We start from the raw sequence: 26,597 nt of genomic DNA on the forward strand, positions 1-26,597 counted from the left end.
CAGGAAACCCAGGTTGAGCTTGTCTGCCTGTTGTTGTTGCAGGGGCAGTGCCTTCTCTGCCCAAAAGTGGCAGGAGAGCCTCACTTCAAACGATGGAATCAACTGCTTAAGTAGAAACCAGCATGGTAGTTACAGTGATAAGGTGCAGCTCTAACAGAAGGCGTGACTGAGATGCCCCTTCCAGAAATACATGGAATGCTGATTGAGGGCCCAGCCGGAGGGTTGGTGGATTTCTTTTCATATGCTACAGCAGCTTGCAAAGATAGTGTTGTGGGGAGCTGGCTGTGCAAGCAGAGGAAGATTTAAGGGCAGAAAATAGACCTATCAGAAGTGCGATATGAACCCACAACTACATGAGCAAACCAGGATGCTTAGCTTAACTGAAGATCAAGCTCTCTTGAGGCTGCCGCCTTAGACCACTCGGCCATCCTGACAGCTGAGTCTGTGTTTAGGTCTGACTCCTCAGTCTGCACTTGTCGATGCTGCCGCTTGCAATGTTCCTATCAAGGTGACAGGTTTAAAGGCCCCACAATATAACATGGCCAAGATAAAAAAAAGTAAAAAACAGAATAAGAAACCAGGCACATGCACGACTACGCAAAGATGCAGATAACTTTTTACCGGCCTGCAATAGTAATACAAGTTTTACACAGGTCACAAGTTTTTAAAGGCCATCCCTGAGTGAGACTAAGCTTTTAGGGAGCAAACACAAAAGCAGACACTGCCCATTGTTTCTGCCCGGTCTCGAACCGGGGACCTTTCGCGTGTTAGGCGAACGTGATAACCACTACACTACAGAAACAAGCATGAGGGCTTGACTGAAGGAGCAAAATTCCCCTCATATGTTTGCCCGATTGCCTCTATACTTGATCAGCAGTTGCTCGCAAAGCGAGGAGTAAGTGTGAAAATTGCAGCGTTGTCAGCCAGCAAGCGTACACTCAGATGTACTGAAAAGTCACAGCTGCGGGTAGAGACAAATATCTGATGCCTAAATGCCTGAAACCAGAGCCTGTGAAAGCATCACACAGAGCACACTGAAAGCAAGCAGGAAGGAAGCCAAGGCATGGTGATCCTTTTTTTCTCCTGAGGCTAAAAATATTTTGCACAACAATGCTTTGAGTGGAATGAGGAATCTTCAAGCTTTGTGTATTTTGAGTAAAATTTTTGTGTTTTCTGCTAAAAAGGGTGTGTTGGGGATTTGGACCCGGACACCAACGAGCGAGGGCACAGAAGCACCACTGCTCAGACCCTGCTCCTAGGGTTGAGGGCAGAGAGTGGGCGAATACATCGCAAGGCAAGAAAATGCACATGGTTCTCTCTTCTGCAATATGACTAGAGTCATTTCCATGGTCGTCATCGAACATGACATAAAACGCCTCTATCCTTTAGACCTTTTGGCCCATAATTACAAGAGGATGACTGAGTGAGACGCTCTGCCAAATTTGGCAGCCTCGCACTCAGTCATTTTCAAAATGCAGGGAAGCGCCGTATTTAGTAGAATACAGCGCACCCCTGTGCTTCCCTCTGCGCCAGCTCTAAATTAGCTGCCGAGCACCAACGCAGCCATCCTTGCGCCATGGTACAAGGATGGCTGCGTGGAGGGGGAAATTGTTTTTGTTCAGGAAGGCACACCTTCCTGCACAACAGAAATCTTCAGTGGCGATATGTTCGTGCAGCACACATAGAAAGAGCAAAAATGAGGAGAAATGAAAACATTTCTGCTCGTTTCTCCACTATAACGACACCCATTGTATGGCGCTTGGATTTTGGCGCTGCCACAGATTTACAAAAACTCGTAAAACTGGAGCAGCATCAAAATGCTATGGTGTTGCAGTGGCCCACCCAGAGCAACGCCCATTGCACGCCCCTTCCAGGGAAAGGGCTGCGTGTGAAGGGGCCGTATTTACAAGGTGGTGTTAAGCCACAAAACGTGGTTGAACGGCGTCTTGTAAATACGGCACAGTACATAGTGCCACCGGGGCGTCACTAAAGATGATGTGCCGGTGGCGATAGGGCCTTGTAAGTCTGGCCCTTTCTTTGCTCAAGGTGTATGTTCTTGGTGAAGGTAGGAAAGCCATTTTCGCTCTCATACCTTCCTTCCTTGGCTGGCTTGACCACAGTAGGCCCAGGCTTCAATGGAAAGGTCAAAAAGGGAGCAACTGACTGCCGTAAGGTGTATCGTCTTCTCTTGGTGAGTTGAGACCGATGCCCTTGGAGCGTAGTACCTCACGATGGTGAGGGATAGACACAGCCTCTTTAATTTCAATTTACCTGTCAGGTGAGGTGGTAAATGCAAATAATGTGATAAAGCACAGCAACTTGCTGTTTCTGCCTGGCCTCGAACCAGGGACCTTTCGCGTGTAAGGCGAACGTGATAACCACTACACTACAGAAACAGACATGCCTGCTTATTTGCTTCATGTGGCTATGCATTGGACTGGAACCACTGCACTGGAAACAGACACACCTGCTTTCTTTATGTGGCTATGCTTTGGACTGGAATGCAAGGACTAAGGGACAATATTCATGACGCTCAAAGCTGAGCCTTTCTGACAGGATCTCTTCCTTTGGAAGAAAGGAACTGGGATCACTTTCATTCCAAGAGGTGATTTCAAAACCAGCCCTGCAATTACTTTGGAGAAGCACTGTGCATTTCATGTTCCAACGAGAAGTGCTGCTCCAACACAAAAAAGCAGTTAGAAAGAAATCCCGCACTCCTTCATCATGCCGAACTGCCTCGACACCAGTAGAAAGCATGCAATGCATTCCACCATGGCATCTTACAAGAGTGGAAAGCAGAAATACTCCTGTTTAAAAACAGATCGAACCTATGAAGGCACGGGCTCGTCCAGGATTTGAACCCGGGACCTCTCACACCCAAAGCGAGAATCATACCCCTAGACCAACGAGCCTGCTGCTGCAAAAGCCTTTCAAACATCTTCTGAAGTGTCTTTGTGAAAAAGCAGGGCCACTTGGAGACTCTCCTTCTAAGCGTGCCATAGCAATTGATGTTTTGTGCCAAGGGTTTTTTTTTTGCCTCTAGCAAGGCAAGAGGTAGTCAAGAAGCCCTATGCTAGCAAGCTGAACTGTGGCGCTGATGAGAAAAGCAGACCCTTTCTGGTAGTTGTACGCCTCCGCAGGACCTGGGCCCTTGCACCGTAGACTTCCAGACCAGAAGCACTGAAGGGCCTGCCATCTCTTGCGCCTGAGCCAGAGGAGCATGCCTCTTGTATTCAAGCACAATTGCTCGCTCAGTGCTCGATCAGGCGAGATTTATATGAGTGCCTCACAGGCCTGAAACACTCACCTGGGAGACGCGGGGTGGCTGAATTCCCAGAATGGCCTTCGATAGGAAAATCACCTCCTTTCCTCCCGACTCATTTCAGAATTGGGTGAAAATCGCAAGACAGTGTTCAGGGGTGCATGGGTACTGCCTACTCCCAGCTGCCTCTCTGTCTTCTTCATGTTAATTTCAAGTCACAAGGAGGGACCATTGCCATTCTGCTCCGCCCACCTAACCAGGAAACCCAGGTTGAGCTTGTCTGCCTGTTGTTGTTGCAGGGGCAGTGCCTTCTCTGCCCAAAAGTGGCAGGAGAGCCTCACTTCAAACGATGGAATCAACTGCTTAAGTAGAAACCAGCATGGTAGTTACAGTGATAAGGTGCAGCTCTAACAGAAGGCGTGACTGAGATGCCCCTTCCAGAAATACATGGAATGCTGATTGAGGGCCCAGCCGGAGGGTTGGTGGATTTCTTTTCATATGCTACAGCAGCTTGCAAAGATAGTGTTGTGGGGAGCTGGCTGTGCAAGCAGAGGAAGATTTAAGGGCAGAAAATAGACCTATCAGAAGTGCGATATGAACCCACAACTACATGAGCAAACCAGGATGCTTAGCTTAACTGAAGATCAAGCTCTCTTGAGGCTGCCGCCTTAGACCACTCGGCCATCCTGACAGCTGAGTCTGTGTTTAGGTCTGACTCCTCAGTCTGCACTTGTCGATGCTGCCGCTTGCAATGTTCCTATCAAGGTGACAGGTTTAAAGGCCCCACAATATAACATGGCCAAGAAAAAAAAAAGTAAAAAACAGAATAAGAAACCAGGCACATGCACGACTACGCAAAGATGCAGATAACTTTTTACCGGCCTGCAATAGTAATACAAGTTTTACACAGGTCACAAGTTTTTAAAGGCCATCCCTGAGAGAGACTAAGCTTTTAGGGAGCAAACACAAAAGCAGACACTGCCCATTGTTTCTGCCCGGTCTCGAACCGGGGACCTTTCGTGTGTTAGGCGAACGTGATAACCACTACACTACAGAAACAAGCATGAGGGCTTGACTGAAGGAGCAAAATTCCCCTCATATGTTTGCCCGATTGCCTCTATACTTGATCAGCAGTTGCTCGCAAAGCGAGGAGTAAGTGTGAAAATTGCAGCGTTGTCAGCCAGCAAGCGTACACTCAGATGTACTGAAAAGTCACAGCTGCGGGTAGAGACAAATATCTGATGCCTAAATGCCTGAAACCAGAGCCTGTGAAAGCATCACACAGAGCACACTGAAAGCAAGCAGGAAGGAAGCCAAGGCATGGTGATCCTTTTTTTCTCCTGAGGCTAAAAATATTTTGCAGAACAATGCTTTGAGTGGAATGAGGAATCTTCAAGCTTTGTGTATTTTGAGTAAAATTTGAGTGTTTTCTGCTAAAAAGGGTGTGTTGGGGATTTGGACCCGGACACCAACGAGCGAGGGCACAGAAGCACCACTGCTCAGACCCTGCTCCTAGGGTTGAGGGCAGAGAGTGGGCGAATACATCGCAAGGCAAGAAAATGCACATGGTTCTCTCTTCTGCAATATGACTAGAGTCATTTCCATGGTCGTCATCGAACATGACATAAAACGCCTCTATCCTTTAGACCTTTTGGCCCATAATTACAAGAGGATGACTGAGTGAGACGCTCTGCCAAATTTGGCAGCCTCGCACTCAGTCATTTTCAAAATGCAGGGAAGCGCCGTATTTAGTAGAATACAGCGCACCCCTGTGCTTCCCTCTGCGCCAGCTCTAAATTAGCTGCCGAGCACCAACGCAGCCATCCTTGCGCCATGGTACAAGGATGGCTGCGTGGAGGGGGAAATTGTTTTTGTTCAGGAAGGCACACCTTCCTGCACAACAGAAATCTTCAGTGGCGATATGTTCGTGCAGCACACATAGAAAGAGCAAAAATGAGGAGAAATGAAAACATTTCTGCTCGTTTCTCCACTATAACGACACCCATTGTATGGCGCTTGGATTTTGGCGCTGCCACAGATTTACAAAAACTCGTAAAACTGGAGCAGCATCAAAATGCTATGGTGTTGCAGTGGCCCACCCAGAGCAACGCCCATTGCACGCCCCTTCCAGGGAAAGGGCTGCGTGTGAAGGGGCCGTATTTACAAGGTGGTGTTAAGCCACAAAACGTGGTTGAACGGCGTCTTGTAAATACGGCACAGTACATAGTGCCACCGGGGCGTCACTAAAGATGATGTGCCGGTGGCGATAGGGCCTTGTAAGTCTGGCCCTTTCTTTGCTCAAGGTGTATGTTCTTGGTGAAGGTAGGAAAGCCATTTTCGCTCTCATACCTTCCTTCCTTGGCTGGCTTGACCACAGTAGGCCCAGGCTTCAATGGAAAGGTCAAAAAGGGAGCAACTGACTGCCGTAAGGTGTATCGTCTTCTCTTGGTGAGTTGAGACCGATGCCCTTGGAGCGTAGTACCTCACGATGGTGAGGGATAGACACAGCCTCTTTAATTTCAATTTACCTGTCAGGTGAGGTGGTAAATGCAAATAATGTGATAAAGCACAGCAACTTGCTGTTTCTGCCTGGCCACGAACCAGGGACCTTTCGCGTGTAAGGCGAACGTGATAACCAATACACTACAGAAACAGACATGCCTGCTTATTTGCTTCATGTGGCTATGCATTGGACTGGAACCACTGCACTGGAAACAGACACACCTGCTTTCTTTATGTGGCTATGCTTTGGACTGGAATGCAAGGACTAAGGGACAATATTCATGACGCTCAAAGCTGAGCCTTTCTGACAGGATCTCTTCCTTTGGAAGAAAGGAACTGGGATCACTTTCATTCCAAGAGGTGATTTCAAAACCAGCCCTGCAATTACTTTGGAGAAGCACTGTGCATTTCATGTTCCAACGAGAAGTGCTGCTCCAACACAAAAAAGCAGTTAGAAAGAAATCCCGCACTCCTTCATCATGCCGAACTGCCTCGACACCAGTAGAAAGCATGCAATGCATTCCACCATGGCATCTTACAAGAGTGGAAAGCAGAAATACTCCTGTTTAAAAACAGATCGAACCTATGAAGGCACGGGCTCGTCCGGGATTTGAACCCGGGACCTCTCACACCCAAAGCGAGAATCATACCCCTAGACCAACGAGCCTGCTGCTGCAAAAGCCTTTCAAACATCTTCTGAAGTGTCTTTGTGAAAAAGCAGGGCCACTTGGAGACTCTCCTTCTAAGCGTGCCATAGCAATTGATGGTTTGTGCCAAGGGGTTTTTTTTTGCCTCTAGCAAGGCAAGAGGTAGTCAAGAAGCCCTATGCTAGCAAGCTGAACTGTGGCGCTGATGAGAAAAGCAGACCCTTTCTGGTAGTTGTACGCCTCCGCAGGACCTGGGCCCTTGCACCGTAGACTTCCAGACCAGAAGCACTGAAGGGCCTGCCATCTCTTGCGCCTGAGCCAGAGGAGCATGCCTCTTGTATTCAAGCACAATTGCTCGCTCAGTGCTCGATCAGGCGAGATTTATATGAGTGCCTCACAGGCCTGAAACACTCACCTGGGAGACGCGGGGTGGCTGAATTCCCAGAATGGCCTTCGATAGGAAAATCACCTCCTTTCCTCCCGACTCATTTCAGAATTGGGTGAAAATCGCAAGACAGTGTTCAGGGGTGCATGGGTACTGCCTACTCCCAGCTGCCTCTCTGTCTTCTTCATGTTAATTTCAAATCACAAGGAGGGACCATTGCCATTCTGCTCCGCCCACCTAACCAGGAAACCCAGGTTGAGCTTGTCTGCCTGTTGTTGTTGCAGGGGCAGTGCCTTCTCTGCCCAAAAGTGGCAGGAGAGCCTCACTTCAAACGATGGAATCAACTGCTTAAGTAGAAACCAGCATGGTAGTTACAGTGATAAGGTGCAGCTCTAACAGAAGGCGTGACTGAGATGCCCCTTCCAGAAATACATGGAATGCTGATTGAGGGCCCAGCCGGAGGGTTGGTGGATTTCTTTTCATATGCTACAGCAGCTTGCAAAGATAGTGTTGTGGGGAGCTGGCTGTGCAAGCAGAGGAAGATTTAAGGGCAGAAAATAGACCTATCAGAAGTGCGATATGAACCCACAACTACATGAGCAAACCAGGATGCTTAGCTTAACTGAAGATCAAGCTCTCTTGAGGCTGCCGCCTTAGACCACTCGGCCATCCTGACAGCTGAGTCTGTGTTTAGGTCTGACTCCTCAGTCTGCACTTGTCGATGCTGCCGCTTGCAATGTTCCTATCAAGGTGACAGGTTTAAAGGCCCCACAATATAACATGGCCAAGAAAAAAAAAAGTAAAAAACAGAATAAGAAACCAGGCACATGCACGACTACGCAAAGATGCAGATAACTTTTTACCGGCCTGCAATAGTAATACAAGTTTTACACAGGTCACAAGTTTTTAAAGGCCATCCCTGAGTGAGACTAAGCTTTTAGGGAGCAAACACAAAAGCAGACACTGCCCATTGTTTCTGCCCGGTCTCGAACCGGGGACCTTTCGCGTGTTAGGCGAACGTGATAACCACTACACTACAGAAACAAGCATGAGGGCTTGACTGAAGGAGCAAAATTCCCCTCATATGTTTGCCCGATTGCCTCTATACTTGATCAGCAGTTGCTCGCAAAGCGAGGAGTAAGTGTGAAAATTGCAGCGTTGTCAGCCAGCAAGCGTACACTCAGATGTACTGAAAAGTCACAGCTGCGGGTAGAGACAAATATCTGATGCCTAAATGCCTGAAACCAGAGCCTGTGAAAGCATCACACAGAGCACACTGAAAGCAAGCAGGAAGGAAGCCAAGGCATGGTGATCCTTTTTTTCTCCTGAGGCTAAAAATATTTTGCACAACAATGCTTTGAGTGGAATGAGGAATCTTCAAGCTTTGTGTATTTTGAGTAAAATTTGTGTGTTTTCTGCTAAAAAGGGTGTGTTGGGGATTTGGACCCGGACACCAACGAGCGAGGGCACAGAAGCACCACTGCTCAGACCCTGCTCCTAGGGTTGAGGGCAGAGAGTGGGCGAATACATCGCAAGGCAAGAAAATGCACATGGTTCTCTCTTCTGCAATATGACTAGAGTCATTTCCATGGTCGTCATCGAACATGACATAAAACGCCTCTATCCTTTAGACCTTTTGGCCCATAATTACAAGAGGATGACTGAGTGAGACGCTCTGCCAAATTTGGCAGCCTCGCACTCAGTCATTTTCAAAATGCAGGGAAGCGCCGTATTTAGTAGAATACAGCGCACCCCTGTGCTTCCCTCTGCGCCAGCTCTAAATTAGCTGCCGAGCACCAACGCAGCCATCCTTGCGCCATGGTACAAGGATGGCTGCGTGGAGGGGGAAATTGTTTTTGTTCAGGAAGGCACACCTTCCTGCACAACAGAAATCTTCAGTGGCGATATGTTCGTGCAGCACACATAGAAAGAGCAAAAATGAGGAGAAATGAAAACATTTCTGCTCGTTTCTCCACTATAACGACACCCATTGTATGGCGCTTGGATTTTGGCGCTGCCACAGATTTACAAAAACTCGTAAAACTGGAGCAGCATCAAAATGCTATGGTGTTGCAGTGGCCCACCCAGAGCAACGCCCATTGCACGCCCCTTCCAGGGAAAGGGCTGCGTGTGAAGGGGCCGTATTTACAAGGTGGTGTTAAGCCACAAAACGTGGTTGAACGGCGTCTTGTAAATACGGCACAGTACATAGTGCCACCGGGGCGTCACTAAAGATGATGTGCCGGTGGCGATAGGGCCTTGTAAGTCTGGCCCTTTCTTTGCTCAAGGTGTATGTTCTTGGTGAAGGTAGGAAAGCCATTTTCGCTCTCATACCTTCCTTCCTTGGCTGGCTTGACCACAGTAGGCCCAGGCTTCAATGGAAAGGTCAAAAAGGGAGCAACTGACTGCCGTAAGGTGTATCGTCTTCTCTTGGTGAGTTGAGACCGATGCCCTTGGAGCGTAGTACCTCACGATGGTGAGGGATAGACACAGCCTCTTTAATTTCAATTTACCTGTCAGGTGAGGTGGTAAATGCAAATAATGTGATAAAGCACAGCAACTTGCTGTTTCTGCCTGGCCTCGAACCAGGGACCTTTCGCGTGTAAGGCTAACGTGATAACCACTACACTACAGAAACAGACATGCCTGCTTATTTGCTTCATGTGGCTATGCATTGGACTGGAACCACTGCACTGGAAACAGACACACCTGCTTTCTTTATGTGGCTATGCTTTGGACTGGAATGCAAGGACTAAGGGACAATATTCATGACGCTCAAAGCTGAGCCTTTCTGACAGGATCTCTTCCTTTGGAAGAAAGGAACTGGGATCACTTTCATTCCAAGAGGTGATTTCAAAACCAGCCCTGCAATTACTTTGGAGAAGCACTGTGCATTTCATGTTCCAACGAGAAGTGCTGCTCCAACACAAAAAAGCAGTTAGAAAGAAATCCCGCACTCCTTCATCATGCCGAACTGCCTCGACACCAGTAGAAAGCATGCAATGCATTCCACCATGGCATCTTACAAGAGTGGAAAGCAGAAATACTCCTGTTTAAAAACAGATCGAACCTATGAAGGCACGGGCTCGTCCAGGATTTGAACCCGGGACCTCTCACACCCAAAGCGAGAATCATACCCCTAGACCAACGAGCCTGCTGCTGCAAAAGCCTTTCAAACATCTTCTGAAGTGTCTTTGTGAAAAAGCAGGGCCACTTGGAGACTCTCCTTCTAAGCGTGCCATAGCAATTGATGTTTTGTGCCAAGGGTTTTTTTTTTGCCTCTAGCAAGGCAAGAGGTAGTCAAGAAGCCCTATGCTAGCAAGCTGAACTGTGGCGCTGATGAGAAAAGCAGACCCTTTCTGGTAGTTGTACGCCTCCGCAGGACCTGGGCCCTTGCACCGTAGACTTCCAGACCAGAAGCACTGAAGGGCCTGCCATCTCTTGCGCCTGAGCCAGAGGAGCATGCCTCTTGTATTCAAGCACAATTGCTCGCTCAGTGCTCGATCAGGCGAGATTTATATGAGTGCCTCACAGGCCTGAAACACTCACCTGGGAGACGCGGGGTGGCTGAATTCCCAGAATGGCCTTCGATAGGAAAATCACCTCCTTTCCTCCCGACTCATTTCAGAATTGGGTGAAAATCGCAAGACAGTGTTCAGGGGTGCATGGGTACTGCCTACTCCCAGCTGCCTCTCTGTCTTCTTCATGTTAATTTCAAGTCACAAGGAGGGACCATTGCCATTCTGCTCCGCCCACCTAACCAGGAAACCCAGGTTGAGCTTGTCTGCCTGTTGTTGTTGCAGGGGCAGTGCCTTCTCTGCCCAAAAGTGGCAGGAGAGCCTCACTTCAAACGATGGAATCAACTGCTTAAGTAGAAACCAGCATGGTAGTTACAGTGATAAGGTGCAGCTCTAACAGAAGGCGTGACTGAGATGCCCCTTCCAGAAATACATGGAATGCTGATTGAGGGCCCAGCCGGAGGGTTGGTGGATTTCTTTTCATATGCTACAGCAGCTTGCAAAGATAGTGTTGTGGGGAGCTGGCTGTGCAAGCAGAGGAAGATTTAAGGGCAGAAAATAGACCTATCAGAAGTGCGATATGAACCCACAACTACATGAGCAAACCAGGATGCTTAGCTTAACTGAAGATCAAGCTCTCTTGAGGCTGCCGCCTTAGACCACTCGGCCATCCTGACAGCTGAGTCTGTGTTTAGGTCTGACTCCTCAGTCTGCACTTGTCGATGCTGCCGCTTGCAATGTTCCTATCAAGGTGACAGGTTTAAAGGCCCCACAATATAACATGGCCAAGAAAAAAAAAAGTAAAAAACAGAATAAGAAACCAGGCACATGCACGACTACGCAAAGATGCAGATAACTTTTTACCGGCCTGCAATAGTAATACAAGTTTTACACAGGTCACAAGTTTTTAAAGGCCATCCCTGAGTGAGACTAAGCTTTTAGGGAGCAAACACAAAAGCAGACACTGCCCATTGTTTCTGCCCGGTCTCGAACCGGGGACCTTTCGCGTGTTAGGCGAACGTGATAACCACTACACTACAGAAACAAGCATGAGGGCTTGACTGAAGGAGCAAAATTCCCCTCATATGTTTGCCCGATTGCCTCTATACTTGATCAGCAGTTGCTCGCAAAGCGAGGAGTAAGTGTGAAAATTGCAGCGTTGTCAGCCAGCAAGCGTACACTCAGATGTACTGAAAAGTCACAGCTGCGGGTAGAGACAAATATCTGATGCCTAAATGCCTGAAACCAGAGCCTGTGAAAGCATCACACAGAGCACACTGAAAGCAAGCAGGAAGGAAGCCAAGGCATGGTGATCCTTTTTTTCTCCTGAGGCTAAAAATATTTTGCACAACAATGCTTTGAGTGGAATGAGGAATCTTCAAGCTCTGTGTATTTTGAGTAAAATGTGTGTGTTTTCTGCTAAAAAGGGTGTGTTGGGGATTTGGACCCGGACACCAACGAGCGAGGGCACAGAAGCACCACTGCTCAGACCCTGCTCCTAGGGTTGAGGGCAGAGAGTGGGCGAATACATCGCAAGGCAAGAAAATGCACATGGTTCTCTCTTCTGCAATATGACTAGAGTCATTTCCATGGTCGTCATCGAACATGACATAAAACGCCTCTATCCTTTAGACCTTTTGGCCCATAATTACAAGAGGATGACTGAGTGAGACGCTCTGCCAAATTTGGCAGCCTCGCACTCAGTCATTTTCAAAATGCAGGGAAGCGCCGTATTTAGTAGAATACAGCGCACCCCTGTGCTTCCCTCTGCGCCAGCTCTAAATTAGCTGCCGAGCACCAACGCAGCCATCCTTGCGCCATGGTACAAGGATGGCTGCGTGGAGGGGGAAATTGTTTTTGTTCAGGAAGGCACACCTTCCTGCACAACAGAAATCTTCAGTGGCGATATGTTCGTGCAGCACACATAGAAAGAGCAAAAATGAGGAGAAATGAAAACATTTCTGCTCGTTTCTCCACTATAACGACACCCATTGTATGGCGCTTGGATTTTGGCGCTGCCACAGATTTACAAAAACTCGTAAAACTGGAGCAGCATCAAAATGCTATGGTGTTGCAGTGGCCCACCCAGAGCAACGCCCATTGCACGCCCCTTCCAGGGAAAGGGCTGCGTGTGAAGGGGCCGTATTTACAAGGTGGTGTTAAGCCACAAAACGTGGTTGAACGGCGTCTTGTAAATACGGCACAGTACATAGTGCCACCGGGGCGTCACTAAAGATGATGTGCCGGTGGCGATAGTGCCTTGTAAGTCTGGCCCTTTCTTTGCTCAAGGTGTATGTTCTTGGTGAAGGTAGGAAAGCCATTTTCGCTCTCATACCTTCCTTCCTTGGCTGGCTTGACCACAGTAGGCCCAGGCTTCAATGGAAAGGTCAAAAAGGGAGCAACTGACTGCCGTAAGGTGTATCGTCTTCTCTTGGTGAGTTGAGACCGATGCCCTTGGAGCGTAGTACCTCACGATGGTGAGGGATAGACACAGCCTCTTTAATTTCAATTTACCTGTCAGGTGAGGTGGTAAATGCAAATAATGTGATAAAGCACAGCAACTTGCTGTTTCTGCCTGGCCTCGAACCAGGGACCTTTCGCGTGTAAGGCGAACGTGATAACCACTACACTACAGAAACAGACATGCCTGCTTATTTGCTTCATGTGGCTATGCATTGGACTGGAACCACTGCACTGGAAACAGACACACCTGCTTTCTTTATGTGGCTATGCTTTGGACTGGAATGCAAGGACTAAGGGACAATATTCATGACGCTCAAAGCTGAGCCTTTCTGACAGGATCTCTTCCTTTGGAAGAAAGGAACTGGGATCACTTTCATTCCAAGAGGTGATTTCAAAACCAGCCCTGCAATTACTTTGGAGAAGCACTGTGCATTTCATGTTCCAACGAGAAGTGCTGCTCCAACACAAAAAAGCAGTTAGAAAGAAATCCCGCACTCCTTCATCATGCCGAACTGCCTCGACACCAGTAGAAAGCATGCAATGCATTCCACCATGGCATCTTACAAGAGTGGAAAGCAGAAATACTCCTGTTTAAAAACAGATCGAACCTATGAAGGCACGGGCTCGTCCGGGATTTGAACCCGGGACCTCTCACACCCAAAGCGAGAATCATACCCCTAGACCAACGAGCCTGCTGCTGCAAAAGCCTTTCAAACATCTTCTGAAGTGTCTTTGTGAAAAAGCAGGGCCACTTGGAGACTCTCCTTCTAAGCGTGCCATAGCAATTGATGTTTTGTGCCAAGGGTTTTTTTTTTGCCTCTAGCAAGGCAAGAGGTAGTCAAGAAGCCCTATGCTAGCAAGCTGAACTGTGGCGCTGATGAGAAAAGCAGACCCTTTCTGGTAGTTGTATGCCTCCGCAGGACCTGGGCCCTTGCACCGTAGACTTCCAGACCAGAAGCACTGAAGGGCCTGCCATCTCTTGCGCCTGAGCCAGAGGAGCATGCCTCTTGTATTCAAGCACAATTGCTCGCTCAGTGCTCGATCAGGCGAGATTTATATGAGTGCCTCACAGGCCTGAAACACTCACCTGGGAGACGCGGGGTGGCTGAATTCCCAGAATGGCCTTCGATAGGAAAATCACCTCCTTTCCTCCCGACTCATTTCAGAATTGGGTGAAAATCGCAAGACAGTGTTCAGGGGTGCATGGGTACTGCCTACTCCCAGCTGCCTCTCTGTCTTCTTCATGTTAATTTCAAGTCACAAGGAGGGACCATTGCCATTCTGCTCCGCCCACCTAACCAGGAAACCCAGGTTGAGCTTGTCTGCCTGTTGTTGTTGCAGGGGCAGTGCCTTCTCTGCCCAAAAGTGGCAGGAGAGCCTCACTTCAAACGATGGAATCAACTGCTTAAGTAGAAACCAGCATGGTAGTTACAGTGATAAGGTGCAGCTCTAACAGAAGGCGTGACTGAGATGCCCCTTCCAGAAATACATGGAATGCTGATTGAGGGCCCAGCCGGAGGGTTGGTGGATTTCTTTTCATATGCTACAGCAGCTTGCAAAGATAGTGTTGTGGGGAGCTGGCTGTGCAAGCAGAGGAAGATTTAAGGGCAGAAAATAGACCTATCAGAAGTGCGATATGAACCCACAACTACATGAGCAAACCAGGATGCTTAGCTTAACTGAAGATCAAGCTCTCTTGAGGCTGCCGCCTTAGACCACTCGGCCATCCTGACAGCTGAGTCTGTGTTTAGGTCTGACTCCTCAGTCTGCACTTGTCGATGCTGCCGCTTGCAATGTTCCTATCAAGGTGACAGGTTTAAAGGCCCCACAATATAACATGGCCAAGAAAAAAAAAAGTAAAAAACAGAATAAGAAACCAGGCACATGCACGACTACGCAAAGATGCAGATAACTTTTTACCGGCCTGCAATAGTAATACAAGTTTTACACAGGTCACAAGTTTTTAAAGGCCATCCCTGAGAGACTCAGCTTTTAGGGAGCAAACACAAAAGCAGACACTGCCCATTGTTTCTGCCCGGTCTCGAACCGGGGACCTTTCGCGTGTTAGGCGAACGTGATAACAACTACACTACAGAAACAAGCATGAGGGCTTGACTGAAGGAGCAAAATTCCCCTCATATGTTTGCCCGATTGCCTCTATACTTGATCAGCAGTTGCTCGCAAAGCGAGGAGTAAGTGTGAAAATTGCAGCGTTGTCAGCCAGCAAGCGTACACTCAGATGTACTGAAAAGTCACAGCTGCGGGTAGAGACAAATATCTGATGCCTAAATGCCTGAAACCAGAGCCTGTGAAAGCATCACACAGAGCACACTGAAAGCAAGCAGGAAGGAAGCCAAGGCATGGTGATCCTTTTTTTCTCCTGAGGCTAAAAATATTTTGCACAACAATGCTTTGAGTGGAATGAGGAATCTTCAAGCTTTGTGTATTTTGAGTAAAATTTGAGTGTTTTCTGCTAAAAAGGGTGTGTTGGGGATTTGGACCCGGACACCAACGAGCGAGGGCACAGAAGCACCACTGCTCAGACCCTGCTCCTAGGGTTGAGGGCAGAGAGTGGGCGAATACATCGCAAGGCAAGAAAATGCACATGGTTCTCTCTTCTGCAATATGACTAGAGTCATTTCCATGGTCGTCATCGAACATGACATAAAACGCCTCTATCCTTTAGACCTTTTGGCCCATAATTACAAGAGGATGACTGAGTGAGACGCTCTGCCAAATTTGGCAGCCTCGCACTCAGTCATTTTCAAAATGCAGGGAAGCGCCGTATTTAGTAGAATACAGCGCACCCCTGTGCTTCCCTCTGCGCCAGCTCTAAATTAGCTGCCGAGCACCAACGCAGCCATCCTTGCGCCATGGTACAAGGATGGCTGCGTGGAGGGGGAAATTGTTTTTGTTCAGGAAGGCACACCTTCCTGCACAACAGAAATCTTCAGTGGCGATATGTTCGTGCAGCACACATAGAAAGAGCAAAAATGAGGAGAAATGAAAACATTTCTGCTCGTTTCTCCACTATAACGACACCCATTGTATGGCGCTTGGTTTTTGGCGCTGCCACAGATTTACAAAAACTCGTAAAACTGGAGCAGCATCAAAATGCTATGGTGTTGCAGTGGCCCACCCAGAGCAACGCCCATTGCACGCCCCTTCCAGGGAAAGGGCTGCGTGTGAAGGGGCCGTATTTACAAGGTGGTGTTAAGCCACAAAACGTGGTTGAACGGCGTCTTGTAAATACGGCACAGTACATAGTGCCACCGGGGCGTCACTAAAGATGATGTGCCGGTGGCGATAGGGCCTTGTAAGTCTGGCCCTTTCTTTGCTCAAGGTGTATGTTCTTGGTGAAGGTAGGAAAGCCATTTTCGCTCTCATACCTTCCTTCCTTGGCTGGCTTGACCACAGTAGGCCCAGGCTTCAATGGAAAGGTCAAAAAGGGAGCAACTGACTGCCGTAAGGTGTATCGTCTTCTCTTGGTGAGTTGAGACCGATGCCCTTGGAGCGTAGTACCTCACGATGGTGAGGGATAGACACAGCCTCTTTAATTTCAATTTACCTGTCAGGTGAGGTGGTAAATGCAAATAATGTGATAAAGCACAGCAACTTGCTGTTTCTGCCTGGCCTCGAACCAGGGACCTTTCGCGTGTAAGGCGAACGTGATAACCACTACACTACAGAAACAGACATGCCTGCTTATTTGCTTCATGTGGCTATGCATTGGACTGGAACCACTGCACTGGAAACAGACACACCTGCTTTCTTTATGTGGCTATGCTTTGGACTGGAATGCAAGGACTAAGGGACAATATTCATGACGCTCAAAGCTGAGCCTTTCTGACAGGATCTCTTCCTTTGGAAGAAAGGAACTGGGATCACTTTCATTCCAAGAGGTGATTTCAAAACCAGCCCTGCAATTACTTTGGAGAAGCACTGTGCATTTCATGTTCCAACGAGAAGTGCTGCTCCAACACAAAAAAGCAGTTAGAAAGAAATCCCGCACTCCTTCATCATGCCGAACTGCCTCGACACCAGTAGAAAGCATGCAATGCATTCCACCATGGCATCTTACAAGAGTGGAAAGCAGAAATACTCCTGTTTAAAAACAGATCGAACCTATGAAGGCACGGGCTCGTCCAGGATTTGAACCCGGGACCTCTCACACCCAAAGCGAGAATCATACCCCTAGACCAACGAGCCTGCTGCTGCAAAAGCCTTTCAAACATCTTCTGAAGTGTCTTTGTGAAAAAGCAGGGCCACTTGGAGACTCTCCTTCTAAGCGTGCCATAGCAATTGATGTTTTGTGCCAAGGGTTTTTTTTTTGCCTCTAGCAAGGCAAGAGGTAGTCAAGAAGCCCTATGCTAGCAAGCTGAACTGTGGCGCTGATGAGAAAAGCAGACCCTTTCTGGTAGTTGTACGCCTCCGCAGGACCTGGGCCCTTGCACCGTAGACTTCCAGACCAGAAGCACTGAAGGGCCTGCCATCTCTTGCGCCTGAGCCAGAGGAGCATGCCTCTTGTATTCAAGCACAATTGCTCGCTCAGTGCTCGATCAGGCGAGATTTATATGAGTGCCTCACAGGCCTGAAACACTCACCTGGGAGACGCGGGGTGGCTGAATTCCCAGAATGGCCTTCGATAGGAAAATCACCTCCTTTCCTCCCGACTCATTTCAGAATTGGGTGAAAATCGCAAGACAGTGTTCAGGGGTGCATGGGTACTGCCTACTCCCAGCTGCCTCTCTGTCTTCTTCATGTTAATTTCAAGTCACAAGGAGGGACCATTGCCATTCTGCTCCGCCCACCTAACCAGGAAACCCAGGTTGAGCTTGTCTGCCTGTTGTTGTTGCAGGGGCAGTGCCTTCTCTGCCCAAAAGTGGCAGGAGAGCCTCACTTCAAACGATGGAATCAACTGCTTAAGTAGAAACCAGCATGGTAGTTACAGTGATAAGGTGCAGCTCTAACAGAAGGCGTGACTGAGATGCCCCTTCCAGAAATACATGGAATGCTGATTGAGGGCCCAGCCGGAGGGTTGGTGGATTTCTTTTCATATGCTACAGCAGCTTGCAAAGATAGTGTTGTGGGGAGCTGGCTGTGCAAGCAGAGGAAGATTTAAGGGCAGAAAATAGACCTATCAGAAGTGCGATATGAACCCACAACTACATGAGCAAACCAGGATGCTTAGCTTAACTGAAGATCAAGCTCTCTTGAGGCTGCCGCCTTAGACCACTCGGCCATCCTGACAGCTGAGTCTGTGTTTAGGTCTGACTCCTCAGTCTGCACTTGTCGATGCTGCCGCTTGCAATGTTCCTATCAAGGTGACAGGTTTAAAGGCCCCACAATATAACATGGCCAAGAAAAAAAAAAGTAAAAAACAGAATAAGAAACCAGGCACATGCACGACTACGCAAAGATGCAGATAACTTTTTACCGGCCTGCAATAGTAATACAAGTTTTACACAGGTCACAAGTTTTTAAAGGCCATCCCTGAGAGAGACTAAGCTTTTAGGGAGCAAACACAAAAGCAGACACTGCCCATTGTTTCTGCCCGGTCTCGAACCGGGGACCTTTCGTGTGTTAGGCGAACGTGATAACCACTACACTACAGAAACAAGCATGAGGGCTTGACTGAAGGAGCAAAATTCCCCTCATATGTTTGCCCGATTGCCTCTATACTTGATCAGCAGTTGCTCGCAAAGCGAGGAGTAAGTGTGAAAATTGCAGCGTTGTCAGCCAGCAAGCGTACACTCAGATGTACTGAAAAGTCACAGCTGCGGGTAGAGACAAATATCTGATGCCTAAATGCCTGAAACCAGAGCCTGTGAAAGCATCACACAGAGCACACTGAAAGCAAGCAGGAAGGAAGCCAAGGCATGGTGATCCTTTTTTTCTCCTGAGGCTAAAAATATTTTGCAGAACAATGCTTTGAGTGGAATGAGGAATCTTCAAGCTTTGTGTATTTTGAGTAAAATTTGAGTGTTTTCTGCTAAAAAGGGTGTGTTGGGGATTTGGACCCGGACACCAACGAGCGAGGGCACAGAAGCACCACTGCTCAGACCCTGCTCCTAGGGTTGAGGGCAGAGAGTGGGCGAATACATCGCAAGGCAAGAAAATGCACATGGTTCTCTCTTCTGCAATATGACTAGAGTCATTTCCATGGTCGTCATCGAACATGACATAAAACGCCTCTATCCTTTAGACCTTTTGGCCCATAATTACAAGAGGATGACTGAGTGAGACGCTCTGCCAAATTTGGCAGCCTCGCACTCAGTCATTTTCAAAATGCAGGGAAGCGCCGTATTTAGTAGAATACAGCGCACCCCTGTGCTTCCCTCTGCGCCAGCTCTAAATTAGCTGCCGAGCACCAACGCAGCCATCCTTGCGCCATGGTACAAGGATGGCTGCGTGGAGGGGGAAATTGTTTTTGTTCAGGAAGGCACACCTTCCTGCACAACAGAAATCTTCAGTGGCGATATGTTCGTGCAGCACACATAGAAAGAGCAAAAATGAGGAGAAATGAAAACATTTCTGCTCGTTTCTCCACTATAACGACACCCATTGTATGGCGCTTGGATTTTGGCGCTGCCACAGATTTACAAAAACTCGTAAAACTGGAGCAGCATCAAAATGCTATGGTGTTGCAGTGGCCCACCCAGAGCAACGCCCATTGCACGCCCCTTCCAGGGAAAGGGCTGCGTGTGAAGGGGCCGTATTTACAAGGTGGTGTTAAGCCACAAAACGTGGTTGAACGGCGTCTTGTAAATACGGCACAGTACATAGTGCCACCGGGGCGTCACTAAAGATGATGTGCCGGTGGCGATAGGGCCTTGTAAGTCTGGCCCTTTCTTTGCTCAAGGTGTATGTTCTTGGTGAAGGTAGGAAAGCCATTTTCGCTCTCATACCTTCCTTCCTTGGCTGGCTTGACCACAGTAGGCCCAGGCTTCAATGGAAAGGTCAAAAAGGGAGCAACTGACTGCCGTAAGGTGTATCGTCTTCTCTTGGTGAGTTGAGACCGATGCCCTTGGAGCGTAGTACCTCACGATGGTGAGGGATAGACACAGCCTCTTTAATTTCAATTTACCTGTCAGGTGAGGTGGTAAATGCAAATAATGTGATAAAGCACAGCAACTTGCTGTTTCTGCCTGGCCACGAACCAGGGACCTTTCGCGTGTAAGGCGAACGTGATAACCACTACACTACAGAAACAGACATGCCTGCTTATTTGCTTCATGTGGCTATGCATTGGACTGGAACCACTGCACTGGAAACAGACACACCTGCTTTCTTTATGTGGCTATGCTTTGGACTGGAATGCAAGGACTAAGGGACAATATTCATGACGCTCAAAGCTGAGCCTTTCTGACAGGATCTCTTCCTTTGGAAGAAAGGAACTGGGATCACTTTCATTCCAAGAGGTGATTTCAAAACCAGCCCTGCAATTACTTTGGAGAAGCACTGTGCATTTCATGTTCCAACGAGAAGTGCTGCTCCAACACAAAAAAGCAGTTAGAAAGAAATCCCGCACTCCTTCATCATGCCGAACTGCCTCGACACCAGTAGAAAGCATGCAATGCATTCCACCATGGCATCTTACAAGAGTGGAAAGCAGAAATACTCCTGTTTAAAAACAGATCGAACCTATGAAGGCACGGGCTCGTCCGGGATTTGAACCCGGGACCTCTCACACCCAAAGCGAGAATCATACCCCTAGACCAACGAGCCTGCTGCTGCAAAAGCCTTTCAAACATCTTCTGAAGTGTCTTTGTGAAAAAGCAGGGCCACTTGGAGACTCTCCTTCTAAGCGTGCCATAGCAATTGATGGTTTGTGCCAAGGGGTTTTTTTTTGCCTCTAGCAAAGCAAGAGGTAGTCAAGAAGCCCTATGCTAGCAAGCTGAACTGTGGCGCTGATGAGAAAAGCAGACCCTTTCTGGTAGTTGTACGCCTCCGCAGGACCTGGGCCCTTGCACCGTAGACTTCCAGACCAGAAGCACTGAAGGGCCTGCCATCTCTTGCGCCTGAGCCAGAGGAGCATGCCTCTTGTATTCAAGCACAATTGCTCGCTCAGTGCTCGATCAGGCGAGATTTATATGAGTGCCTCACAGGCCTGAAACACTCACCTGGGAGACGCGGGGTGGCTGAATTCCCAGAATGGCCTTCGATAGGAAAATCACCTCCTTTCCTCCCGACTCATTTCAGAATTGGGTGAAAATCGCAAGACAGTGTTCAGGGGTGCATGGGTACTGCCTACTCCCAGCTGCCTCTCTGTCTTCTTCATGTTAATTTCAAATCACAAGGAGGGACCATTGCCATTCTGCTCCGCCCACCTAACCAGGAAACCCAGGTTGAGCTTGTCTGCCTGTTGTTGTTGCAGGGGCAGTGCCTTCTCTGCCCAAAAGTGGCAGGAGAGCCTCACTTCAAACGATGGAATCAACTGCTTAAGTAGAAACCAGCATGGTAGTTACAGTGATAAGGTGCAGCTCTAACAGAAGGCGTGACTGAGATGCCCCTTCCAGAAATACATGGAATGCTGATTGAGGGCCCAGCCGGAGGGTTGGTGGATTTCTTTTCATATGCTACAGCAGCTTGCAAAGATAGTGTTGTGGGGAGCTGGCTGTGCAAGCAGAGGAAGATTTAAGGGCAGAAAATAGACCTATCAGAAGTGCGATATGAACCCACAACTACATGAGCAAACCAGGATGCTTAGCTTAACTGAAGATCAAGCTCTCTTGAGGCTGCCGCCTTAGACCACTCGGCCATCCTGACAGCTGAGTCTGTGTTTAGGTCTGACTCCTCAGTCTGCACTTGTCGATGCTGCCGCTTGCAATGTTCCTATCAAGGTGACAGGTTTAAAGGCCCCACAATATAACATGGCCAAGAAAAAAAAAAGTAAAAAACAGAATAAGAAACCAGGCACATGCACGACTACGCAAAGATGCAGATAACTTTTTACCGGCCTGCAATAGTAATACAAGTTTTACACAGGTCACAAGTTTTTAAAGGCCATCCCTGAGTGAGACTAAGCTTTTAGGGAGCAAACACAAAAGCAGACACTGCCCATTGTTTCTGCCCGGTCTCGAACCGGGGACCTTTCGCGTGTTAGGCGAACGTGATAACCACTACACTACAGAAACAAGCATGAGGGCTTGACTGAAGGAGCAAAATTCCCCTCATATGTTTGCCCGATTGCCTCTATACTTGATCAGCAGTTGCTCGCAAAGCGAGGAGTAAGTGTGAAAATTGCAGCGTTGTCAGCCAGCAAGCGTACACTCAGATGTACTGAAAAGTCACAGCTGCGGGTAGAGACAAATATCTGATGCCTAAATGCCTGAAACCAGAGCCTGTGAAAGCATCACACAGAGCACACTGAAAGCAAGCAGGAAGGAAGCCAAGGCATGGTGATCCTTTTTTTCTCCTGAGGCTAAAAATATTTTGCACAACAATGCTTTGAGTGGAATGAGGAATCTTCAAGCTTTGTGTATTTTGAGTAAAATTTGTGTGTTTTCTGCTAAAAAGGGTGTGTTGGGGATTTGGACCCGGACACCAACGAGCGAGGGCACAGAAGCACCACTGCTCAGACCCTGCTCCTAGGGTTGAGGGCAGAGAGTGGGCGAATACATCGCAAGGCAAGAAAATGCACATGGTTCTCTCTTCTGCAATATGACTAGAGTCATTTCCATGGTCGTCATCGAACATGACATAAAACGCCTCTATCCTTTAGACCTTTTGGCCCATAATTACAAGAGGATGACTGAGTGAGACGCTCTGCCAAATTTGGCAGCCTCGCACTCAGTCATTTTCAAAATGCAGGGAAGCGCCGTATTTAGTAGAATACAGCGCACCCCTGTGCTTCCCTCTGCGCCAGCTCTAAATTAGCTGCCGAGCACCAACGCAGCCATCCTTGCGCCATGGTACAAGGATGGCTGCGTGGAGGGGGAAATTGTTTTTGTTCAGGAAGGCACACCTTCCTGCACAACAGAAATCTTCAGTGGCGATATGTTCGTGCAGCACACATAGAAAGAGCAAAAATGAGGAGAAATGAAAACATTTCTGCTCGTTTCTCCACTATAACGACACCCATTGTATGGCGCTTGGATTTTGGCGCTGCCACAGATTTACAAAAACTCGTAAAACTGGAGCAGCATCAAAATGCTATGGTGTTGCAGTGGCCCACCCAGAGCAACGCCCATTGCACGCCCCTTCCAGGGAAAGGGCTGCGTGTGAAGGGGCCGTATTTACAAGGTGGTGTTAAGCCACAAAACGTGGTTGAACGGCGTCTTGTAAATACGGCACAGTACATAGTGCCACCGGGGCGTCACTAAAGATGATGTGCCGGTGGCGATAGGGCCTTGTAAGTCTGGCCCTTTCTTTGCTCAAGGTGTATGTTCTTGGTGAAGGTAGGAAAGCCATTTTCGCTCTCATACCTTCCTTCCTTGGCTGGCTTGACCACAGTAGGCCCAGGCTTCAATGGAAAGGTCAAAAAGGGAGCAACTGACTGCCGTAAGGTGTATCGTCTTCTCTTGGTGAGTTGAGACCGATGCCCTTGGAGCGTAGTACCTCACGATGGTGAGGGATAGACACAGCCTCTTTAATTTCAATTTACCTGTCAGGTGAGGTGGTAAATGCAAATAATGTGATAAAGCACAGCAACTTGCTGTTTCTGCCTGGCCTCGAACCAGGGACCTTTCGCGTGTAAGGCTAACGTGATAACCACTACACTACAGAAACAGACATGCCTGCTTATTTGCTTCATGTGGCTATGCATTGGACTGGAACCACTGCACTGGAAACAGACACACCTGCTTTCTTTATGTGGCTATGCTTTGGACTGGAATGCAAGGACTAAGGGACAATATTCATGACGCTCAAAGCTGAGCCTTTCTGACAGGATCTCTTCCTTTGGAAGAAAGGAACTGGGATCACTTTCATTCCAAGAGGTGATTTCAAAACCAGCCCTGCAATTACTTTGGAGAAGCACTGTGCATTTCATGTTCCAACGAGAAGTGCTGCTCCAACACAAAAAAGCAGTTAGAAAGAAATCCCGCACTCCTTCATCATGCCGAACTGCCTCGACACCAGTAGAAAGCATGCAATGCATTCCACCATGGCATCTTACAAGAGTGGAAAGCAGAAATACTCCTGTTTAAAAACAGATCGAACCTATGAAGGCACGGGCTCGTCCAGGATTTGAACCCGGGACCTCTCACACCCAAAGCGAGAATCATACCCCTAGACCAACGAGCCTGCTGCTGCAAAAGCCTTTCAAACATCTTCTGAAGTGTCTTTGTGAAAAAGCAGGGCCACTTGGAGACTCTCCTTCTAAGCGTGCCATAGCAATTGATGTTTTGTGCCAAGGGGTTTTTTTTTGCCTCTAGCAAGGCAAGAGGTAGTCAAGAAGCCCTATGCTAGCAAGCTGAACTGTGGCGCTGATGAGAAAAGCAGACCCTTTCTGGTAGTTGTACGCCTCCGCAGGACCTGGGCCCTTGCACCGTAGACTTCCAGACCAGAAGCACTGAAGGGCCTGCCATCTCTTGCGCCTGAGCCAGAGGAGCATGCCTCTTGTATTCAAGCACAATTGCTCGCTCAGTGCTCGATCAGGCGAGATTTATATGAGTGCCTCACAGGCCTGAAACACTCACCTGGGAGACGCGGGGTGGCTGAATTCCCAGAATGGCCTTCGATAGGAAAATCACCTCCTTTCCTCCCGACTCATTTCAGAATTGGGTGAAAATCGCAAGACAGTGTTCAGGGGTGCATGGGTACTGCCTACTCCCAGCTGCCTCTCTGTCTTCTTCATGTTAATTTCAAGTCACAAGGAGGGACCATTGCCATTCTGCTCCGCCCACCTAACCAGGAAACCCAGGTTGAGCTTGTCTGCCTGTTGTTGTTGCAGGGGCAGTGCCTTCTCTGCCCAAAAGTGGCAGGAGAGCCTCACTTCAAACGATGGAATCAACTGCTTAAGTAGAAACCAGCATGGTAGTTACAGTGATAAGGTGCAGCTCTAACAGAAGGCGTGACTGAGATGCCCCTTCCAGAAATACATGGAATGCTGATTGAGGGCCCAGCCGGAGGGTTGGTGGATTTCTTTTCATATGCTACAGCAGCTTGCAAAGATAGTGTTGTGGGGAGCTGGCTGTGCAAGCAGAGGAAGATTTAAGGGCAGAAAATAGACCTATCAGAAGTGCGATATGAACCCACAACTACATGAGCAAACCAGGATGCTTAGCTTAACTGAAGATCAAGCTCTCTTGAGGCTGCCGCCTTAGACCACTCGGCCATCCTGACAGCTGAGTCTGTGTTTAGGTCTGACTCCTCAGTCTGCACTTGTCGATGCTGCCGCTTGCAATGTTCCTATCAAGGTGACAGGTTTAAAGGCCCCACAATATAACATGGCCAAGAAAAAAAAAAGTAAAAAACAGAATAAGAAACCAGGCACATGCACGACTACGCAAAGATGCAGATAACTTTTTACCGGCCTGCAATAGTAATACAAGTTTTACACAGGTCACAAGTTTTTAAAGGCCATCCCTGAGTGAGACTAAGCTTTTAGGGAGCAAACACAAAAGCAGACACTGCCCATTGTTTCTGCCCGGTCTCGAACCGGGGACCTTTCGCGTGTTAGGCGAACGTGATAACCACTACACTACAGAAACAAGCATGAGGGCTTGACTGAAGGAGCAAAATTCCCCTCATATGTTTGCCCGATTGCCTCTATACTTGATCAGCAGTTGCTCGCAAAGCGAGGAGTAAGTGTGAAAATTGCAGCGTTGTCAGCCAGCAAGCGTACACTCAGATGTACTGAAAAGTCACAGCTGCGGGTAGAGACAAATATCTGATGCCTAAATGCCTGAAACCAGAGCCTGTGAAAGCATCACACAGAGCACACTGAAAGCAAGCAGGAAGGAAGCCAAGGCATGGTGATCCTTTTTTTCTCCTGAGGCTAAAAATATTTTGCACAACAATGCTTTGAGTGGAATGAGGAATCTTCAAGCTTTGTGTATTTTGAGTAAAATTTGTGTGTTTTCTGCTAAAAAGGGTGTGTTGGGGATTTGGACCCGGACACCAACGAGCGAGGGCACAGAAGCACCACTGCTCAGACCCTGCTCCTAGGGTTGAGGGCAGAGAGTGGGCGAATACATCGCAAGGCAAGAAAATGCACATGGTTCTCTCTTCTGCAATATGACTAGAGTCATTTCCATGGTCGTCATCGAACATGACATAAAACGCCTCTATCCTTTAGACCTTTTGGCCCATAATTACAAGAGGATGACTGAGTGAGACGCTCTGCCAAATTTGGCAGCCTCGCACTCAGTCATTTTCAAAATGCAGGGAAGCGCCGTATTTAGTAGAATACAGCGCACCCCTGTGCTTCCCTCTGCGCCAGCTCTAAATTAGCTGCCGAGCACCAACGCAGCCATCCTTGCGCCATGGTACAAGGATGGCTGCGTGGAGGGGGAAATTGTTTTTGTTCAGGAAGGCACACCTTCCTGCACAACAGAAATCTTCAGTGGCGATATGTTCGTGCAGCACACATAGAAAGAGCAAAAATGAGGAGAAATGAAAACATTTCTGCTCGTTTCTCCACTATAACGACACCCATTGTATGGCGCTTGGATTTTGGCGCTGCCACAGATTTACAAAAACTCGTAAAACTGGAGCAGCATCAAAATGCTATGGTGTTGCAGTGGCCCACCCAGAGCAACGCCCATTGCACGCCCCTTCCAGGGAAAGGGCTGCGTGTGAAGGGGCCGTATTTACAAGGTGGTGTTAAGCCACAAAACGTGGTTGAACGGCGTCTTGTAAATACGGCACAGTAC

At 48.3% G+C, this 26,597-nt stretch overlaps 19 non-coding genes across 19 annotated transcripts; all 19 read right to left on the reverse strand.

The window, feature by feature from the left end:
* Nucleotides 1-729: 729 nt before the first annotated feature.
* Nucleotides 730-802, reverse strand: TRNAV-AAC (transfer RNA valine (anticodon AAC)). Its single transcript has one exon. It is a non-coding gene; the product is annotated as a tRNA-Val (tRNA).
* A 1,521-nt stretch (nucleotides 803-2,323) lies between these two features.
* TRNAV-UAC (transfer RNA valine (anticodon UAC)) lies at nucleotides 2,324-2,396 on the reverse strand. The gene has a single exon. It is a non-coding gene; the product is annotated as a tRNA-Val (tRNA).
* A 444-nt stretch (nucleotides 2,397-2,840) lies between these two features.
* Nucleotides 2,841-2,912, reverse strand: TRNAP-UGG (transfer RNA proline (anticodon UGG)). Its single transcript has one exon. It is a non-coding gene; the product is annotated as a tRNA-Pro (tRNA).
* A 1,336-nt stretch (nucleotides 2,913-4,248) lies between these two features.
* Nucleotides 4,249-4,321, reverse strand: TRNAV-AAC (transfer RNA valine (anticodon AAC)). The gene has a single exon. It is a non-coding gene; the product is annotated as a tRNA-Val (tRNA).
* A 2,038-nt stretch (nucleotides 4,322-6,359) lies between these two features.
* On the reverse strand, nucleotides 6,360-6,431 carry TRNAP-UGG (transfer RNA proline (anticodon UGG)). Its single transcript has one exon. It is a non-coding gene; the product is annotated as a tRNA-Pro (tRNA).
* Nucleotides 6,432-7,767: 1,336 nt separating this feature from the next.
* TRNAV-AAC (transfer RNA valine (anticodon AAC)) lies at nucleotides 7,768-7,840 on the reverse strand. The gene has a single exon. It is a non-coding gene; the product is annotated as a tRNA-Val (tRNA).
* A 2,038-nt stretch (nucleotides 7,841-9,878) lies between these two features.
* TRNAP-UGG (transfer RNA proline (anticodon UGG)) lies at nucleotides 9,879-9,950 on the reverse strand. Its single transcript has one exon. It is a non-coding gene; the product is annotated as a tRNA-Pro (tRNA).
* A 1,336-nt stretch (nucleotides 9,951-11,286) lies between these two features.
* TRNAV-AAC (transfer RNA valine (anticodon AAC)) lies at nucleotides 11,287-11,359 on the reverse strand. Its single transcript has one exon. It is a non-coding gene; the product is annotated as a tRNA-Val (tRNA).
* A 1,521-nt stretch (nucleotides 11,360-12,880) lies between these two features.
* Nucleotides 12,881-12,953, reverse strand: TRNAV-UAC (transfer RNA valine (anticodon UAC)). Its single transcript has one exon. It is a non-coding gene; the product is annotated as a tRNA-Val (tRNA).
* Nucleotides 12,954-13,397: 444 nt separating this feature from the next.
* On the reverse strand, nucleotides 13,398-13,469 carry TRNAP-UGG (transfer RNA proline (anticodon UGG)). Its single transcript has one exon. It is a non-coding gene; the product is annotated as a tRNA-Pro (tRNA).
* Nucleotides 13,470-14,803: 1,334 nt separating this feature from the next.
* TRNAV-AAC (transfer RNA valine (anticodon AAC)) lies at nucleotides 14,804-14,876 on the reverse strand. The gene has a single exon. It is a non-coding gene; the product is annotated as a tRNA-Val (tRNA).
* A 1,521-nt stretch (nucleotides 14,877-16,397) lies between these two features.
* Nucleotides 16,398-16,470, reverse strand: TRNAV-UAC (transfer RNA valine (anticodon UAC)). The gene has a single exon. It is a non-coding gene; the product is annotated as a tRNA-Val (tRNA).
* Nucleotides 16,471-16,914: 444 nt separating this feature from the next.
* On the reverse strand, nucleotides 16,915-16,986 carry TRNAP-UGG (transfer RNA proline (anticodon UGG)). The gene has a single exon. It is a non-coding gene; the product is annotated as a tRNA-Pro (tRNA).
* Nucleotides 16,987-18,322: 1,336 nt separating this feature from the next.
* On the reverse strand, nucleotides 18,323-18,395 carry TRNAV-AAC (transfer RNA valine (anticodon AAC)). The gene has a single exon. It is a non-coding gene; the product is annotated as a tRNA-Val (tRNA).
* A 1,521-nt stretch (nucleotides 18,396-19,916) lies between these two features.
* Nucleotides 19,917-19,989, reverse strand: TRNAV-UAC (transfer RNA valine (anticodon UAC)). Its single transcript has one exon. It is a non-coding gene; the product is annotated as a tRNA-Val (tRNA).
* Nucleotides 19,990-20,433: 444 nt separating this feature from the next.
* On the reverse strand, nucleotides 20,434-20,505 carry TRNAP-UGG (transfer RNA proline (anticodon UGG)). The gene has a single exon. It is a non-coding gene; the product is annotated as a tRNA-Pro (tRNA).
* A 1,336-nt stretch (nucleotides 20,506-21,841) lies between these two features.
* On the reverse strand, nucleotides 21,842-21,914 carry TRNAV-AAC (transfer RNA valine (anticodon AAC)). Its single transcript has one exon. It is a non-coding gene; the product is annotated as a tRNA-Val (tRNA).
* A 2,038-nt stretch (nucleotides 21,915-23,952) lies between these two features.
* On the reverse strand, nucleotides 23,953-24,024 carry TRNAP-UGG (transfer RNA proline (anticodon UGG)). Its single transcript has one exon. It is a non-coding gene; the product is annotated as a tRNA-Pro (tRNA).
* A 1,336-nt stretch (nucleotides 24,025-25,360) lies between these two features.
* Nucleotides 25,361-25,433, reverse strand: TRNAV-AAC (transfer RNA valine (anticodon AAC)). The gene has a single exon. It is a non-coding gene; the product is annotated as a tRNA-Val (tRNA).
* Between the last annotated feature and the right edge of the window lie 1,164 nt (nucleotides 25,434-26,597).

The sequence above is a fragment of the Pleurodeles waltl genome, chromosome 10, assembly GCF_031143425.1.
Source record: "Pleurodeles waltl isolate 20211129_DDA chromosome 10, aPleWal1.hap1.20221129, whole genome shotgun sequence".
NCBI classification, from domain to species: Eukaryota; Metazoa; Chordata; class Amphibia; order Caudata; family Salamandridae; genus Pleurodeles; species Pleurodeles waltl.